This window comes from Polypterus senegalus, chromosome 7 (assembly GCF_016835505.1).
Source record: "Polypterus senegalus isolate Bchr_013 chromosome 7, ASM1683550v1, whole genome shotgun sequence".
Taxonomy (NCBI): domain Eukaryota; kingdom Metazoa; phylum Chordata; class Cladistia; order Polypteriformes; family Polypteridae; genus Polypterus; species Polypterus senegalus.
Window position 1 is genome coordinate 180,586,472 of NC_053160.1, and position 13,805 is coordinate 180,600,276.

At 44.3% G+C, this 13,805-nt stretch overlaps 1 protein-coding gene across 2 annotated transcripts in view; it reads left to right on the forward strand.

Moving 5' to 3' along the window:
- The first annotated feature begins 967 nt into the window (after nt 1-967).
- The window catches only part of ctif (CBP80/20-dependent translation initiation factor), a 423,275-nt gene continuing 410,437 nt past the window's right edge, over nt 968-13,805 (forward strand). For both annotated transcript variants that reach the window (XM_039759672.1, XM_039759673.1), the window contains exon 1: nt 968-1,125. The gene's annotated coding sequence lies outside the window, so the exon portion shown is untranslated. The remainder of the gene's footprint in view (nt 1,126-13,805) is intronic.

Consider the following 13,805-nt stretch of genomic DNA (forward strand, 5'->3'; position numbering starts at 1 on the left):
TCAGGTACATCCCAGCATAGTGACCCCTGAGAATTAGTAATATAATTTATTCGTCCATCCATCCAACCCAGTATATCCTAACTACAGGGTCATGGGGGTCTGCTGAAGCCAATCCCAGCCAACACAGGGCACAAGGCAGGAAATAAACCCTGGGCAGGATACCAGCACACCGCAGGGCACACACACCCACACACCAAGCACACACACTAGGGACAATTTAGGATCGCCAATGCACCTGACCTGCATGTCTTTGGACTGTGGGAGGAAACCCATGCAGACACGGGGAGAACATGCAAACTCCACGCAGGGAGGACCCGGGAAGCGAACCCGGGTCTCCTTACTGCAAGGCAGCAGCGCTACCACTGTGCCACCTAATATAATAAAATTAATAATATATTATTATTATTATAAATAGTTTATATATAATAATAGTTTATAAAATACTAATACAATAGTATATAAAATAATAATAGTTATAATAGTAATAATTTATAAAATATTGATAGGCATTACATTCACTGGTTCCTGCCTTAATATCATATGTTGCTGGATAGACTCAGGCATTTCATGACCCTGAATCATATTAATAATTCTGAAGATGAACCGATGAATTAAACTGAAGTTTATTACATTTAATTGACAGCACAATCCAAAGGTGCTGAAATAATCTAATCGTATGTGTATTTTAAAAATATTAGGTTGCATGCAAACCAATCCACCCCATTGATCCATTGTGATACAGCCATTCTGCAGTGTTTTTGCAGTATGCAATTAAATATTCAAAACAATAAAGACAAACCATACATCGGCTGAGTTATATCTTTTATCATATTTGAAGGAAGAAACAGGATTAAACTCTCGTGTAATATGGCGACCTTCCTAACCGCCGATCTCCGATTCTTGTAGGCGTATCTATGGTCAACCAACGAACTGCTTTTCCCATGATTCCGCATCCCGGTTGCACGTGTCCCCTCTGCAGCCGGACCAAACGTCATAGTCTAGCAGCAAGGAGTGTTACAGGGAGGTAATCGCCCCCTCTTCGCACCATCATATAATCGTCCTTTCACTAAAAGAAACACTTATGAGAGAACGCCAAGGAGGATAAAAAGGGATCTCCGGCTTTAGGTAAGGCGTGTCGGCGTGCTACCGGGGACTGAACTGCGGGAAGTTTCTGAAGGGCGGGGGTGGGAGCTGCCGGCACTTGATTGACTGCTACTGTTTATATTGTGTCATAGCGGAGCTTTAACTTGGGGGTGCTGGCTGCAGTTGTGTAGGGAGGAAGGGTCACAAGCTATCTTTGTGCTGATTTTTGTGAGAGGCAGAATCAGATCGCTGTGCTTATGTCTTTTGTGTTGTAACGAGCGCGGTGCTCGCCCAGCAGGCGTCAGTTGCGTGGCTGCAGCGTAGTGTGACAGTGCGATCTTCCACCACCCCCTCAAAAAAAAAAAGAGTATGCGGGCTCTGCCATTGTGTATGAAAAAGGGGCTGGGGGGTTGCGGTCTATTCAGAATGCCGGAAGCAGGTCCTCGGGGCTCCTGTCCACGATTTAAAGATCGGCCCTGGCAGGATGCATTTCTCACATGCCTGGAATACTACGCGTGGCTACATATGACAACACGCAGTCTTTGACAGCTTCTTTCAAGCAGCAGCAGCAGCAGCAGCGGGCGCAACGCACACCCCCAAGACACACACCTGTACCGATCGGAGAGTAGAGTATAGAGTAGATGACAAGGGCTCGGGTGTCAGTGCGGCCCTGTTGTCATCATGGACCGGGGAACCTCTCTGCGGTTTACTTGCCGTCCAGGCGTTTACATCCCATGCACGGTGTGGGCAGCTTGGCCTATCTCTACGACAGTCATTGACTTGCAGCCTACATGCAGGTTTCCTTCAGCCACTGCAGAGCACCCACCACCCCGTTGTGTCCCCACCCTTAGTTTGGACTCCAGGCAGCCTTCAACCTCTCTTTGAACCTTTGAACTGTACGTGTTACAGCCATCCATTTTTGAAACATTGCATTCATTTTGATAGTATTGTAATAATTTAAATGTTTTACCATTGACAAATCGGGGGAGTTCAAATTTATTCAAATGTGTATTTGCTTATCAGACACTTTTATCCTAAACAACTTACAGAAGAGGTCAGCATAGTAGAGTAGACATGAATCTGGGGGACTGGTTGGGAGGCAGTGTTAGAGGACAAGGTGACAGAATTGATCACCACAAGTGAAGAGCACAGAACAGCAGGGCTGAAACCTAACAAACCCACCAGGACCTGACAACATTCCTCCTCAAGTGCTTCAAGAGATCTGAACCCTCAACACACCTTTGTAGAAAGTCACCGAGCAATGGGGACATTCTTAAGGACTGGGAAATAGCAAAAAGGTGATCAGGCAGATCCAAGCAACTATAAGCCAGTAAGCTTAATGTGCATTGCAAGTGAATTACTGGGAAGAATTATTAAGGAGAAGAATGAGGAAGGAGCACATGGCATGAATAGGAGTGTTTGGAAATTGTCAACATGGTTTCCGAGTGAGGTTGTGTTTTGCTAAGATGCTGGAATTCTGTCAGAAAGCAACAAAAGGATACATTCAGAATGGTGCCATCCATCCATTATCCAACCCATTATATCCTAAATACTGGGTCACGGGGGTCTGCTGGAGCCAATCCCAGCCAACACAGGGTGCAAGGCAAGAAACAAACCCCGGGCAGGGTGCCAGCCCACCGCAGGGCACACACACACACACAATGCACCTAACCTGCATGTCTTTGGACTGTGGGAGGAAACCTACGCAGACACGGGGAGAACATGCAAACTCCACTCCCGGGAAGTGAACCCAGGTCTCAAACTGCGAGGCAGCAGCACTACCCACTGCGCCACCGTGCCACCAATTACTGCCTTACTCTTCTTTATGTATTTATCTGGTTTAGTACAATGCTATGTACTGTATACCCTGCCGTTCTTTTTTTTTTAAACTCTGTGAAGTGCCTTGAGCATGGGAAAGGCTCTATATAAATACAATGTATCATTATTATTTCAAGCGTTTATTTCTTTTCCAGGGGCGGCACGGTGGCGCAGTGGTAGCGCTGCTGCCTCGCAATTAGGAGACCCGGGTTCGCTTCCTGGGTCCTCCCTGTGTCAGTTTGCATGTTCTCCCCGTGTCTGCGTGGGTTTCCTCCCACAGTCCAAAGACATGCCGGTTAGGTGGATCGGTGATTCTAAATTGGCCCTAGTGTGTGCTTGGTGTGTGGGTGTGTTTGTGTGTGTCCTGCGGTGGGTTGGCACCCTACCCAGGATTGGTTCCTGCCTTGTGCCCTGTGTTGGCTGGGATTGGCTCCAGTTGACCCCCGTGACCCTGTGTTCGGATTCAGCGGGTTAGAAAATGGATGGATGGATTTCTTTTCATTTTGCTCATTATGGCTTATAGCTAATGAAAACCCCAAATATGGTGCCTGTCATTTTATTTCTCTTCATTTTCAGAAGGCATTTGATAAGGTCCTGTGTGAGAGCTTAGGCATGAATCTGAAAGAAGTGGGAGTTCAGGGTGTGGTGTGTAGATGGGGGGGAAAAATTGGCACAGGGAGCAGAGGGTGATGGCGTGAGGAGCTTGAGCAGAACTGGCTGAAGTTAAGAGTGGTGTCCCGGGGAGGTCAGCGCTGGGGCTGCTGCTGTTTTTCATTTATTTAAATGATTTGGATAGGAATATAAATAACAAGCTGGTTAAATTTGCAGATGATTCCAAGAAGGATGGATTGTCAGATAATCTGGATTCTATTGAATCATCACAGAGGGATTGGGATGGGGCACAGGCGTGGGCAGATTTGTGGCAGATGAAATTTAATGGGGCGGCACAGTGGTGCAGTGGGTAATACTGCTGCCTCGCAGTTAGGAGACCCGGGTTCGCTTGCCAGGTCCATCCCTACGTGGAGTCTGCATGTTCTCCCCGTGTCTGCGTGGGTTTCCTCCCACAGTCCAACGGACATGCAGGTTAGGTGTATTGGCGATCCTAAATTGTGTTGGTATGTGGGTGTGTGTGCGCGTGTGCCCTGTGGTGGGTTTGCGCTCTGCCCAGGGTTTGTTTCCTGCCTTGCGCCCTGTGTTGGCTGGGATAGGCTCCAGCGGACCCCCGTGACCCTGCAGTTAGGATATAGCGGGTTGGATAATGGATGGATGAAATGTAATGTAAGTACAGGTGCATGTCAATAAATTTAGAATATCATCGAAAAGTTAATTTATTTCAGTAATTCAAAAAGTGAAACTCCTATATTTATATAGATTCATTACACACAGAGTGGTATATTAATACCTGGATGGAGCAGAACTCTTCAAAATGAAATTGCAACAAAACTGAACTCCTGCAAATTGGGACTAAAGTGCAAGTTAATATAAAATGAGCTCCTTCCCAGTCCATCTTGGCGGTGATCTCATCAGACCGGCCTCTACTGTAAAGAATCTTGGTGTCATTTTTGATTCCTCCCTCTCTTATTCCGCCCACATAAACCACATTAAGAAACTTTCTTACTTTCACCTCCGTAACGTATCCCGTGTTCGCTCCTTCCTCTCCTTTTCTAACTTGTCCATGCTTTCATCACATCCTGCATCGATTATTGTAACTCGTTGCTGGCAGGTGCCCCTTCTAATCTTATATCACAGCTCCAGCTTATTCAAAACTCGGCTGCATGAGTCCTCACTCGAACCAGCAGCAGCGAGCACATCACACCCATCCTGTTTCACCTTCACTGGCTCCCCGTGTCTTACAGAATTGAATATAAAATCCTACTAATAACCTACAAAGCCTTAAGTAACCTGGCGCCAAACTACATCAGTGACCTTCTCAAACACTATGTGCCTGTCCGCCCACTAAGGTCCTCTGATCTTGTTGTGCCCCACACTAATCTACGCTCCATGGGTGACAGCAGGGCCTTCAGCTGTATGGCGCCCAGACTCTGGAATGACCTACCGAAATTAATCAGGTCAGCTGACTCCATGAATTCTTTTAAAAAACAACTCAAAACTCATCTGTTCAGGAAGACTTTGAGCTCTACTTGACTTTATTACCCTTCTCTCTTCTGTCTATCGATTTCACGGTAAGCAGTGACCTGTGGTCCATAGCCACCGGGGCCACAGCTATCGCTCGTGTGCAGGACGATGGTTCGTTGCCTGCCCACTATGCCGCCGCAGCTACTGCCCCTGACTGGGCGCATGCTGGATGGAGCAGAGGGGTCATTTCACTGCCCGCCCAGCACACATGGCTGCCCCGTTTCGTTGTCGGTGGGCGGCTGGTGATGCTGCAAGCGGTGACCTGGTTGTGGGTGAATGGGTTAGCATTGTAGTGTGCATCGGATGGCTGCCTGTTGAATGGGGGAGATTCACTACCCGCCTTTGGCTGCACCGTGTTCATTCTCGGTGGGTGGATGCAGTAGTGGAGGTGACTGTGAGGTGGGCTGGTGATGAACCACCCTTCGCTGCCCCCATTCATTCTCCATAGCAAGCCTGCTTGTACTTTTACGCACATAGCAGGAAGTTGTCTCTTGTCAGTACATCAGACGTGTTGACGACGGGTGTCTTCCTGCTGTGATAGCGTATACAGTGCTGTGCAGAAGAGCTCATCTTAACGTTTTTTCTTCACCCTTCAAGAATGTCTCTGAAACACAAACCTGATGCAAGTGCTGGTGATACAGTAAAGAAGAGAAAAACCATCACCACTGAAAATAAAGTAGAAATAATAAAAGGGTCAGAGAGGTGAAACTCCATCATTCATTGGCAGAGCACTTGGTTACAGTCGGTGAACAATAGCATTTATTAAAATAATATTAAATAATGTTCCGACTTACATACAAATTCAACTTAAATACAAACCTACAGTCCCTATCTCGTACATAACTTGGGGACTGCCTGTATATATCTTGACTTTCAGAAAGTTTTTGATAAGGTGCCACATGAGAGATTGGGCATTAAATTAAAAGAAGTGGGAGTTCAGAATGTGGTATGTAGATGGGTACAGAATTGGCTCAGACACAGGAAGCAGAGGGTAATGATGAGAGGAACCACATCAGAAATAGGCGATGTTAAGAGTGGCGACCCTCAGGGGTCAGTGTTAGGGCCGCTGCTATTTGTAATATATAGAAATGATTTAGATAGGAATATAAGTAACAAGCTGGTTAAGTTTGCAGATGATACCATGATAGGTGGATTGGCAGATAATTTGGAATCCATTATATCAGTGAAAGGCAACCTTTTTTGAGTTGCGGCGCACTAAGTCCAAAAGTTTTCTTCTTTGTGGCACCTGAGGGACTGCCCATAAATAAAGTCGTGACGACACAATCTATGGACAATCGCCAATAAAAACAGTTAATTTTACAAGTTTGAAAGGCATTTTATTAATAAAGGAATCAAAGGATAAATCTTAAATTTAATTAATGTGAACGTTGAGATTGTATTTCAGCATATATGAGATTGATGTGAGGATCAATTTTTGAAAGACAGACGCGCATTTCCTTGTCGATCATTTGAAGTCTCTCGCATTTCTTAGACTTCATTCTCGTAAGTGTTCCGTTATCTGCTTTTCCAACATAAAATATTTTTTTTAACATTATCTTTTTAATCAACCAAAAGTTGAAAAACACTAGAAATTTAAAATATTTTACAAAAGTTTTCGTGGCTCCCCTAGAAAAATTCCACAGCGCGCGCACCGGTTGCCCGACAAAGCATTATATCATCACAGAAGGACTTGGACAGCAGACAGGCTTGGGCAGATTTGTGGCAGATGAAATTTAATGTCAGTAAATGTAAAGGTTTACACATAGGAAGTAAAAATGTGAGGTTTGAATACACAATGGGTGGTCTGAAAATCGAGAGTACACTTTATGAGAAGGATTTAGGAGTCGCAGTAGACTCTAAGCTATCGATTTCCAGACAGAGTTCAGAAGCCATTAAGAAGGCTAACAGAATGTCAGGTTATATAGCGCCTTGATATGTGCACTACAAGTCACAGGAGGTTCTGCTCAAGCTTTGGTGAGGCCTCATCTGGAGTACTGGGTGCAGTTTCGGTCTCTGGGCTACAAAAAGGACATAACAGCACTAGAAAAGGTCCAGAGAAGAGCGACTAGGCTGAGTCCATGGCTACAGGGGATAAGTTCTGAGGAAAGATTAAAAGAGCTGAGCCTTTACAGTTTAATCAAAAGAAGATTAAGAGGAGACATGATTGAAGTGTTTAAAATTATGAAGGGAATTAGTCCAGTGGAACGAGACTGTGACTTTAAAATGAGTTCATCAAGAACACGGGGACACAGTTGGAAACTTGTGAAGGGTAAATTTCGCAGAAACATTAGGAAGTTTTTCTATACATAAAGAACGACAGACACTTGGAATAAGCGACCAAGTAGTGTGGTAGACAGTAAGACGTTAGGGACTTTCAAAACTCGACTTGATGTTTGTTTTGGAAGAAATAAGTGGAGAAGACTAGTGAGCTTTGTTGGGCTGAATGGCCTGTTCTCGTCTAATGTGTTGTAATATTTACAGTGGTGGGAATGGGTCACTTATTAAACACGTCCAGTTTGTCCAGTACTGCTCTGCACCTTCCCTGATTCTGACGCATGTTTCTGCCAGCTAAAGGAATCTGGAGATAATCACTGTAGCTCATATATCTGGAGCTGTTTTCCTCATGGTAAGAATGTGTTTTCTATTTGCGTGAGTGAATTCTTACATATAGTGGTGTGAAAAACTATTTGCCCCCTTCCTGATTTCTTATTCTTCTGCATGTTTGTCACACAAAATGTTTCTGATCATCAAACACATTTAACCATTAGTCAAATATAACACAAGTAAACACAAAATGCAGTTTTTAAATGATGGTTTTATTATTTAGGGAGAAAAAATCCAAACCTACATGGCCCTGTGTGATAAAGTAATTGCCCCCTTGTTCAAAAATAACCTAACTGTGGTGTATCACACCTGAGTTCAATTTCCGTAGCCACCCCAGGCCTGATTACTGCCACACCTGTTTCAATCAAGAAATCACTTCAATAGGAGCTGCCTGACACAGAGAAGTAGACCAAAAGCACCTCAAAAGCTAGACATCATGCCAAGATCCAAAGAAATTCAGGAACAAATGAGAACAGAAGTAATTGAGATCTATCAGTCTGGTAAAGGTTATAAAGCCATTTCTAAAGCTTTGGGACTCCAGCGAACCACAGTGAGAGCCATTATCCACAAATGGCAAAAACATGGAACAGTGGTGAACCTTCCCAGGAGTGGCCGGCCGACCAAAATTACCCCAAGAGCGCAGAGGCGACTCCTCCGAGAGGTCACAAAAGACCCCAGGACAACGTCTAAAGAACCGCAGGCCTCACTTGCCTCAATTAAGGTCAGTGTTCACGACTCCACCATAAGAAAGAGACTGGGCAAAAACGGCCTGCATGGCAGATTTCCAAGACACAAACCTCTGTTGAGCAAAAAGAACATTAGGGCTCGTCTCAATTTTGCTAAGAAACATCTCAATGATTGCCAAGACTTTTGGGAAAATACCTTGTGGACTGATGAGACAAAAGTTGAACTTTTGGAAGGCAAATGTCCCGTTACATCTGGCGTAAAAGGAACACAGCATTTCAGAAAAGAACATCATACCAACAGTAAAATATGGTGGTGGTAGTGTGATGGTCTGGGGTTGTTTTGCTGCTTCAGGACCTGGAAGGCTTGCTGTGATAGATGGAACCATGAATTCTACTGTCTACCAAAAATCCTGAAGGAGAATGTCCGCCATCTGTTCATCAACTCAAGCTGAAGCGATCTTGGGTGCTGCAACAGGACAATGACCCAAAACACACCAGCAAATCCACCTCTGAATGGCTGAAGAAAAACAAAATGAAGACTTTGGAGTGGCCTAGTCAAAGTCCTGACCTGAATCCAATTGAGATGCTATGGCATGACCTTAAAAAGGCGGCTCATGCTAGAAAACCCTCCAATAAAGCTGAATTACAACAATTCTGCAAAGATGAGTGGGCCAAAATTCCTCCAGAGCTGTAAAGACTCATTGCAAGTTATCGCAAACGCTTGATTGCAGTTATTGCTGCTAAGGGTGGCCCAACCAGTTATTAGGTTCAGGGGGCAATTCCTTTTCACACAGGGCCATGTAGGTTTGGATTTTTTTTTCTCCCTAAATAATAAAAACCATCATTTAAAAACTGCATTTTGAGTTTACTTGTGTTATATTTGACTAATGGTTAAATGTGTTTGATGATCAGAAACATTTTGTGTGACAAACATGCAAAAGAATAAGAAATCAGGAAGGGGGCAAATAGTTTTTCACACCACTGTAAATGCAAAAGTAAATGAAAATAAAACCAACCATGTGGCACGAAAACTGTACTGTGATTTGGTCTGTCGGGAGGAAACCAGGCACTGCGAGGAAGACAAAGTGCTGAGCTATTGTCATGGCCGGTCTTCTTTTAAAATAGCTGAATCTCATAATATTGGTGGTGTTCTTTGGTCAAAAATGACATGTCTATAAACTATTTTACAATGTGGGTGTAATCGCAAGGTGTGGAGCAATGCTTGACAACAAACGAATGTACAGAGTGGTCCAGATGTACTGTAATTATGCGGATCCAGATCGTCTGGATGACTTTGATTTATGCGGGGACGATTCCAGTTTGGCGCGAAGGCAGTTCGTCATGTCGTCAGTTCGCACGCTTCTCGATGGGCCGGGATTTTTCAGGTGATTATGTAATAAACTTAATAAGTTATACCGTAATGAAAATTGCATAATTACATCTGGACCACCCTATACAGAATCCTTCATAATGTTTGGGACAAGGACACATTTCTCCTTGGTTCCCCTCTCTGCTCCACAGTTTAAAATTATACACAATTCAGACGTTGTGATTAAAGTGCATATTGCTGACTTTCATGTACGGGGACTTGCTTACATTTTGTCACACAGCACTTTTTCCACACGTCCCCTTATTTCAGGCACCATAGTGTTTGGGACACAGCACTGGCAGTCGTCACATTTAGCACTTTGTCACATATCCCTCACATGCCATGACTGCTTGAAGTTTGTGATTCACAGACATCATCAGGTGCTGAGGACCTTCTCTGGTGATGCTCTGCCAAGCCTCTAATGCAGCCATCTTCAGCGCCTGCTTGTTTCGGATGGCTTGTCCCCTTATGTTTTCTGTTCAACATATGGAAGGCCTGCTCATTTGAACTGAACTTTGGTGACTAGCTTGGCCATTCAAGAAGTTTCCTTTTTTTTATCTTTGATAAACTCCTGTGTTGCCTCAGCAGTCTGTTTGGTTCATTATCTTGTTGTAGAATGATGAACCGCCCAGAGAGTTTGGAGGAGTTTACTGGAACTTGAGGAGATCAGAGGTTTCTACACACCTCAGAATTCATTGTGTGGCTGCCTTCAGCAGTTCCATCATCAATGTAGAGAAGTGTGCCAGGATCTGTGGCAGCCATACATGTTTAAGCCAGAACACCCAACAGCACCGTGTTTATTAACAGATGAAATGGTCTGCTTTAGATCTCATGCAGTTCCTTATTGCCTCCACACTTTGCTCCTGCCATCACTCTGATGAGGTTCATCTTTGTCTCGTCTGTCCACAAGAGCTTTTCCTAGAATTCTGCAGGCTCTTTTTCACAAACTGTAATCTGGCCATCCTGTTTTTGTGGTTTCCATCTTGCAGTGTGGCCTCTGTATTTCTGTTCATGAAGTCTCTGCTGATAGTCGTCTCTGACACGTCCACTTCGGCCTCCTGAAGTCTGTTTCTGGTCTGCCGGACAGGCATTGGGGTCTTTTTCTTGACCATAGTGAGGATTCTTCAATCATCATCAGTGGTCTTCCTTGGCCTAGCAGTCCCTTTGTGATTACCAAGCTCACTGGTGTGTTCTTACTTCTTTATGATATTCCAGATATTTGATTTCGGTCATCCTAAAGTTTTATCGACGTCTCTAATGGTTTTATTCTTGTTTATCAGCCTCAGAATGGCTTCTTTGACTTTCATTGGCACAGCTCTTATCCTCATGTTGAACAATGGCAGCTACAGACTCCAAAGGGGAAGAAGCAAGCTGAAGTACCTGATGAAGCAATGAAAGCCACCTGAGGAATCGCAAGCATCTGTGACGCCAATTGGCCCAAACATTATGGTGTCCTGAAATGGAGGGCCATGTAGAAGAAGTGTCATCATTTCTACATGCTGTGACCGAAATGTGTGCCGATCATCTTTAAGGAGAGTCTGCAGCGTGCACTTCGATCACAATGTCTAAACTGCATGATTTATAATTTTAAACCATGGAGCAGAGGGATAATTCAAAGAAAAATGTGTCTTTGCTCCCCACATCATGGAACGGGCAGTGTAAATGCCAGTAAACAGCAGGACGACTTCAGCAAAGCAATTCTCAAACCACTTCAATCATTACTTGGGTTTATTTGAAGGAGAAACCGGGAGCACGTGTTAGATATGAGAACATACCGTACAACCTGAACAATTCAAATCAGAGTCATGCAGCGAGCTTTGTTGTCAGGTGGCTGTAGCTTTGGCTGTTGCGGTCTTTGTTTTCTTAAACCAGGTGTGATGCTTGGGAGCGGAGGGGTGGTCTCCAGATGGCAAAGTCTAACCGAGTGGTCTACTCTTTGGCAGTTGTTTCTTTCTCCTCCTAATGTCTCCTTTTAAAATCCATTGATTTTGTAGTGTCAAGATATTGCTTCGGTCAAACGTCTGGGACAAGTCCATGTAATTAAGTTATTTTTGAGACATTTTCATTTTAGAGTCCCAAGCCTCCATTTCACATATTCTTACAAGCCTACACACAATGGTCACTTTATGTTTAAACATATACATCCTAATAAACAATGCCACACTTTTAACAATTGTGTACTTATTTTCCCAGAATTCCCGTCGATGTCTGTTTTGCATACACTCCAGAATTTTGTCTAGTCCCAAATCTGACACGCTTGGAAAATGACCTCATGAATATTAATGAGCTAATGAGGTTATTTGTACCTCCCTGCTATTTCAGTTTACAAAACATGAAGTCTGAGCCCACAAGTTTAAGAGTCGTTATCTATCCATCCATCCATCCATCCATCCATCTGTTATCCAACCCGCTATATCCTAACTACAGGATCACGGGGGTCTGCTGGAGCCAATCCCAACCAACACAGGGCACAAAGGTAGGAAACAAACCCCGGACAGGGCGCCAGCCCACCGCAGGGCGCGCACAAACACACACACACACACACACACACACACACTCCTGCGTGGAGTTTGCATATTCTCCCCGTGTCTGCGTGGGTTTCCTCCCACAGTCCAAAGACATGCAGGTTAGGTGTACTGGCGATCCTAAATTGTCCCTAGTGTGTGGGTGTGTGTGCCCTGTGGTGGGCTGGCGCCCTGCCTGGGGTTTGTTTCCTGCCTTGTGCCCTGTGTTGGCTGGGATTGGCTCCAGCAGACCCACGTGACCCTGTACTTAGGATATAGCGGGTTGGATAATGGATGGATGAAAGTCATATTTAGCATTACATAAAGACATAATTTTCCAACAGTGGCACACCAAGTTTGTTGCAAAGTGGAAAATGATTACTAATAACTAGTAGGGGAGATGGGATAAGAGTAGCTGGTTTGTGCATTTTTGGAGCATTGCTGTGTATTTCTAACTCTAAAAAACTGCAGTTTATTTGCCCGTTTGTGTATGTTTGACTTTTTAATGATTTATATTTTATGGTTGCTTGAGGACTTTGTTCAATGCTAAGGGGAGAACACAACATAAGTGAGGAGTTGTTATTTTATTTTGTTTCTCTGTTGGTTAATTGCTTGGATTAAGACAGAGGTCCTCAATCATGGCCCTGGAGGGCCGCAGTGGCTGCAGGTTTTCATTCCAGCCAGTTTCCTAATTAGAACTCAGTCCTTTCAGATAATGACACTTGGTATTTAGCTACCGTATATACTCGTGTATAAGTCGGGTCTTGAAACCCGAAAAATCGATCACAAAATCAGATCCGACTTATATGTCCATTCAAAAATGCGACACCTTTTTAACTAGGCGAAGCCCCCTGCTCGCTTCGCTCGCCAACCCCTGCCTGCGCTAGGCGCCAGTAACTTTGCATGTCTGCCACTCACATATGTGGATTTCACTTTCACCAAGCAACAAAACTTTTAATTTAATTTTCAGAGTCAGAACTCCCCACGCAGGAAACGCCCAAGGCAGGCCAATCCTACATTTACCGAAGCTGGACCCGATCCGGCTGGAATCGGCTCCACCACGGTCCTCTGGACGATCCTGCACGAGGAGCCGTCCGCCGTCTCCTGCCCCACGTTGGGCGCCAAAACTGTGGACGAAACTCAGACCCGACAGCAGGTGCAGTTATAAAGCAGCTTTATTTTCAGAGTCACGGTGAGAAGAGTTTCAGAAATGCAGACAATCAAATATACATGACAGCATCAGGGCTCTTCTGAACCCCGTCTGTTGGGTGGGGTCCAGTTTTAGACCCCGAGAATGCGTAATTTAATATCATTATAAAATGTAACAGTCAACACTTTATTATACACAATCGTTGAGCCCCTTCAATGTCCCTTATGCAACTTGATTTCTTGGCCCCTTTTGTTATGGCGTTCAGATGTAAGCTAAGGGAAAACGTGATAAGGCAGACTCATGTGTGGAAAGCTTAGACCTTGAGTCCTTTGCACAAATATTGTTCTGTTTGCTAAAACAAAGCATGCTATTACATGGTTTTGTAAAGCTTACTTCTCAGACATGAATTAGTACAACGAAACGAAAAGAACATTCGTCTTCCACATTTCTTAATT